Source organism: Pinus tabuliformis, chromosome 4_1 (genome assembly GCF_031772625.1).
Source record: "Pinus tabuliformis cultivar Carrire ecotype Pingquan chromosome 4_1, CPIR1, whole genome shotgun sequence".
Classification (NCBI taxonomy): Eukaryota; Viridiplantae; Streptophyta; class Pinopsida; order Pinales; family Pinaceae; genus Pinus; species Pinus tabuliformis.
Window position 1 is genome coordinate 634,991,751 of NC_142303.1, and position 6,145 is coordinate 634,997,895.

The following is a 6,145-nucleotide window of genomic DNA, read 5'->3' on the forward strand; positions in this document are numbered from 1 at the left end:
ATATGACGACTTAATTCTTCATTTACAGATGCTGCGATCAATGCATAGGCTTTGCTGTTCTTGTTTTCCCAAATCACAAGTTCTTTATCTGATGTAGGCTGCACAGGGTCTTTGTCTTCTTCTCCGACACACACTCCTTTCCACAACTCATTGTAGATGAGGGTGTGTTTTACCATCCGAGACCATTCAGAATAGTTCTCCTTGCCAGTGAGAACTATTCCAACCATAGAGATGATTGAATGCATTCTGTAAAAAATTACTTCTGCTAAAAAAAATCCTTACGTTACAGCCTTCAAATCCCTCTAATATTTGCTAAAAGCATCAGCATTTCATTGTACATATCACTGCAATACTACTATGTTTTGAAAAATGCGCAACGGATCACTTCAATATATCACTTCATTCTATAATATATCGCTTCAATATATCAATATATTATGCAAATGCACAAGGGATCACTTCACTTCATTAATATATCACTTCAATAATCCCCGCAATCTCAAAGGCAATGCAAAGATCACAAAAGATTTCAAAGGAGTAGCTATCCCTGTAATTCGAATTAACTTTTTAACACTCCAAAGACAAACAAAGCACAAAACATTTGAAAGGAGTACTTATCACTGTAATTCAAAGCCAACATCTAAAACCGAATACACGATGACATTACAGGGCAAGGCTTTTAACGATCACTTCAACAATCCCCACAATTCGTTTCCAAACAAATGTATGGTAAAAAAAACCGTCTTGATTATTTCCGCTTCAAGCAAAGAGCCACATACAATATCCCCCCTTCTGAAGGGGCCAGTACAACTCACTGCCCTTCACGGCCATTTACTTCTTTGGAGTTATGTCGCACTGCGAAATCAGGATTATCAAAGCTTGAACAGACAGCTGGTTTTTCTGCTGCTTCAAACTTGAAGATAAAGCAAACAATACCTGGCATTGCTAGGTATGAAACCACAGTAGCACAACAGGAAACGGTAGACGAATTGGTTGAAAAACATGAGTATCAAGCAGAGGTTAGTCATCTTTTGGATTTGATAGTACACAGCTTGTATAGTCACAAGGAAGTATTCCTCCGTGAGTTAGTCAGTAATGCTAGTGATGCACTGCATAAATTGCGCTTCTTAATCGTGACAGATTCAAGTCTTCTTGGTAATGGAGGTGAATTAGAGATTCGTATCAAGGCAGACAAGGAAAATGGAACAATTACCTTGATTGATACCACAATGGCTCTGATCTGAATGTTCCTGAGAACAACGAGCTGCAAGTCGGCGTCGGTTTCCTTTGAAATCTCCTCAACGGTAGGATCTACAACGTTCTCAATGATCTGTTGCAGAGCCAGTGCATCTGATGTGGAGAGGCAGTGAATCGCAGGACAATTTTTTTTTTTAAACTGATGCGCAGAGAATTAATGACACTCAGGGTAGAGCAGCGCTCAGGAGAGAGCAGCGCTTAGGACTGAGCAGCGCTCAGGATAGAGGAGCACTCAGGACAGAGGCAGGAGTTACAACTATTTTTAGAACCTGGGACCTGTGCTCTGATACCATGCCAGGCCAGGGTAACTCCAGAATGGGCAGAAGAAATTGATTGCGTATTTCATTAGATAGCTATTGTTTATATACATAAAATGGATGGATCAGTTCATCTTCTTGATGACTGTTCACGTTCCAGGTTACCCAACCATTGAATATTAGGTGTGAACAGAGGTTGCCCTGCCGAAGAGTCTGATTTTGAAGTTGTTGATCTATATTTTCTTCTATTTTTTGAGTTGGTTGCGTAACCGGTTGATATATTTTAACATAGATAAGTAATATAATGTACAACAAGGTCGATAGTGACAAAACACAGAGTTATCAAGGTAAGAAGAAGGCTTGGCCACTATTTATTAAAAATATTGCTTAAATAATTCAAGAAAAAAGAAGTATCTACCACTGAGTGCCATAGTTATTTTTCCTTTGTTTGTTGAGTAAAGGAGTATTTAAATCAATTTGGAGATAGAGGATATAATACTATTTTACAATTATGGAATTGAAGAGGAAGGAGAAGCACTATGTTACATATGGTTACTCACCTTGGCTCTACAAAAACTGCTAGTATGTGAGTAAGATGCATATGAATATTTAACTTGATGGGTGAAGCTCAAGGGAGACAAGATATTGGTTCCCAAAAATGGCATTTAGGAAATGGGGATTTTAATGTAGTATGGGTGGTAACATCTCAATTGGAGTAGTAAAAAAGTTGAAGAAATTTTATGCATGAATTGCATAGCTATTTCTCATCAACTCTAATTGGGGAAGACAACATCAAAACCATATAAAAGCATACTTTTCTTTTCAAAATGGGACTGTATACATAATCTTCATAACATACAGACCACTAAACACACACTAGAAAATGAAATAGGAGAAATCATTGCGAAGGGATTAACCCGTTCACATATATCAAAAATAGACCTTGGTACTAACCATACTTGATAAGCTATAATCAAAACAAGACATACCTATATCCAAGCAGTAAAATGGTAGTCAAGATGCAATTCTAGGTGGTTTCGCCAACAAAAACAACCCTTTTTCTACAAATTTCACAATAGTCTTACAAATATTCAAACCTCCAAACCAGCGTTTCTTATCAAAGCATAATGAAAACTACCATCAAACCTACTCAGGTAGTGACCTAAATGTTTGGCTCCAATTTTAGAGTATTCCTATTCATGTCAATGCTAAGAGATTCCTCCTCATGAATACCATGGTACTATCAACGAAACTCTCACCATGTTTAGTCATTTAAACAATGTTGTAGCTAGGTTAAAGTTTTATGCACTGGTCATTATGTGGATAACATAATACCATATGCATCGTTTTATTCAACCATAAATGACACATAATGGCATACAAAAATTATTATATAAGTTCATAGTTGATATGTATAAATTCAATATTTAAATGAAACTTTATAGTATGCTCTTGCAATATAAATGGTCAAATCAAATATGTGAGGTTCCATTGCATTACAACAATATCTTTTAATGCATATTCATATTGATTTAATCCCATAATTATAAATTTAATATACCACATATAACATATTGATTTTGTGTTAATGCGATATATCCAAAAAGTAAACCATGACATTTCAAACCCACATATCTTCTATCATGGATCCTATAACATACACCAAAATTCAATTTATAATGCTCTCTTATATGTAGTGGTAGTGGTCAGAACTTGGCTTATATCCATAGTCATAATATAAAGTTTGAATCATGGGTGGCTCAAGGACACTATTCTTTTCTTTTTGCTAATTCTAAAACAAAAATCGGTTCTTTAGATAGCATGCACAATACACATGCATCCTTGCAACAATCAGTGGACGCGAGCATTTTATGCATTTCTAGGAAACAATATTTGTTATCAATCTGTATGATTAAAGCATGAAGGATATCATGTCAATAACATAAAACTATTTTTGTCCACTTATTCATTAATCTTTATTACTCCCATGAATAAGGGACTTCACCTAATGCTTTGTCTAGGTTTTATTGTTTTTAGTCTAGGTTTTATTGTTTTGTTTATTCATTTTTTTTATTCTTTGATTTTCATGAGAGAAAAAATAAAAATTTCCAATGGCTTACCTATTATGTTGGTATGTGTGTTAATAGGATATTTTAGCATGTATTGATAAGCCATTGAATTAACTATAGTATTATAACAAATTCTATTTAAATATTAAGAATATCCATGATAAAGTGGGGTAAATCTCCATGGTTAAGAATCATGTTTAGTGTTTTTATAAATGTATATATGTTTAACTTAGATAAAATTTATTTTTAGTATTTTAATAATAATAATAATAATAATAATAATAAAGTTATAATTCAGTTAACTTTTATGATTTTTTTAAATTTTAACAGTTTGAGACGTATCATGTATTAAGTGATTTGATGTTTATTATGGATTCATGCCTATTGACATTTACCACCCATTTATTATATGGTTTTGATAGCTACATGTTTTGTTAAATATATATATGTTTAACTCGTATATCAATTATTTTTATAATTAATAATAATAATTTAAAATAAAGTTATAATTATTTTTTGAATTTAATTTTGACAATGTCATATGTTTGGGTTGTAAGTGTTTTGATACCTATCGATGTTTTTTAATCATTTAATTTATATAGTTGCACTAGTTTTATATCAACATTAATCCAAAAAACATATTAAAATCATTTAAACTTAACATTTATACTTAAAAATAACATTTGACATCACCATTAAAAATGAATCTAAAATATTCATACATGTTAAACTACATAAAAGAATGCACAAAATATGAAAGACAAATCATTGAATGCATTTTATTCATAATGATATACATATTAATATATTTTCCATGATCGTTGCATTTATATTCCAACCTCTCTTGGACTCCAATGAATCTTCATATGTCACATCCAAAATCCTTAGCGAATTAGGTGTCTGACATTCCTTCCCTTAATGTAAAGGGGTATGTATGAGTCCAAGAAGAGATCTTTAATAAAAAAATACAACAATGGGTTGAATGTACTCTCTAAGATGATGGTATAACATGGGAGAAATCAAGCTCTGGTGGCGATTTAAGGATGACCACCAATGCTAGAACACTTAGTGTAGTTCCTAGAACAGTTCCAAATTTGGATTGAAGTTGAAGTCTTCTTCTAGAGGAAGTGCTACCTAATGCTTTGAAAGGTGTCTTTTAAGGAATACGAGAACCCAAAATAGGAGGGAGAAAATTGACATCTCAACCATCTATAGATCGATTCCAAATATCACTAGAAGTGAAAATATTTTTCTACAAGAATGTTCTAAAAAAGGGATTGTTGAAAATGGAGCAAGAAAATCTAACTTTTACTCTTCCTTGGTCAAACTAGATTAAAATTTGAATTTCACTTTCAGCAGAATACTTGGGGGTAGTTAACTGAGGTGACATGGCTCTTTTAATTCAATTAACTCAGAAAATTCGAGTTGGAGACACTTGATTTTAGTTCAAAATGATTGATTTCTAATTTGTAGAAATCTATTTCAGTTAATTTAAGTTATTGTCAGTTTAACCGGTTCTAATTGTAAGAAGAACTAGTGGAGGTCAATTTGTGGATGTGTAACTTCAACCAGACTCAGTGATAAACCAGCTAACTAATCAGTCAACCCAAAATAATTATTTCATGCAAGGAATTGGAGTTAGACAGTTGAGATTGGAGTTCAAGGGCAGTGTATTATTAGTTGTAAAATATTTCAAGTTGTAAAGGTGGTGCATGCAGTCAAATGATTGACCTATCATGATTTCATAATTCCTTGGTGTGAAATTCCAAAATAATAGGGGAAATTTCCCAAGGGAACAGTGCATGGAAATTGGAGCTTGGGAAGGATTGGAATTGGTTAAGTGTTGGGCCAAGCTCGTTCAGTCATGAAGAGGGATAGACTATACTAGTGCAAGGTGTGCTCAAGCTTAAGAAAGAATTGTATTTCTTCTCTATTCTCTAATTAATGTAATACAAATAGTAAGGGATTTTAAGAAGTTTCATTCCCCTAGATAAATATGTGTGTATGTGTGATGTTTCCTTTTGCATGTCAATGATTCTTGTTTTAGATGGTGAATTAACTTCCATAGATGAGTAGAGTAGCTTCAAGTCTTGTGATTTAGAAATTTTCATGAGAAGTTTTGAATCTACACATTAATTTCTACATGGTATCAGAGTTGGAACCACTGTCGAGTAGAGATTTCGAAGTTGTCACTACTGGAGATTCGAGGTTGCATTTTTTATTAAGACTAAGAATATGGCTTTTAATGGACTGATGCTTGAGTATTCCCTTGAGGGAAGCTCAAATTATGTTGCATGGAAGGACCAGATGCAGGTAGTACTAGAGGATAATGTGCTGAAGGAATTCATTGAAAATGATATTATGAAACCAAAAACAATTGATGTTCCTAATCTATAAGATTGGAAGAAGTGTGTTTCCAAGGTGAGGGGGTCATATTAGAGGGAGTACAAGACCATATTGTCTCTAATATCCATAGAAAACAGATTTCATATGCATTGTGTATAGCTATTTCTCATCAACTCTAATTGGGGAAGACAACATCAAAACCATATAAAAACATAC

General features: G+C 33.3%; 1 pseudogene; it reads left to right on the plus strand.

The window, feature by feature from the left end:
- The first annotated feature begins 722 nt into the window (after positions 1 to 722).
- LOC149177649 (heat shock protein 90-5, chloroplastic pseudogene) lies at positions 723 to 1,244 on the plus strand (annotated as a pseudogene).
- Positions 1,245 to 6,145: the final 4,901 nt, after the last annotated feature.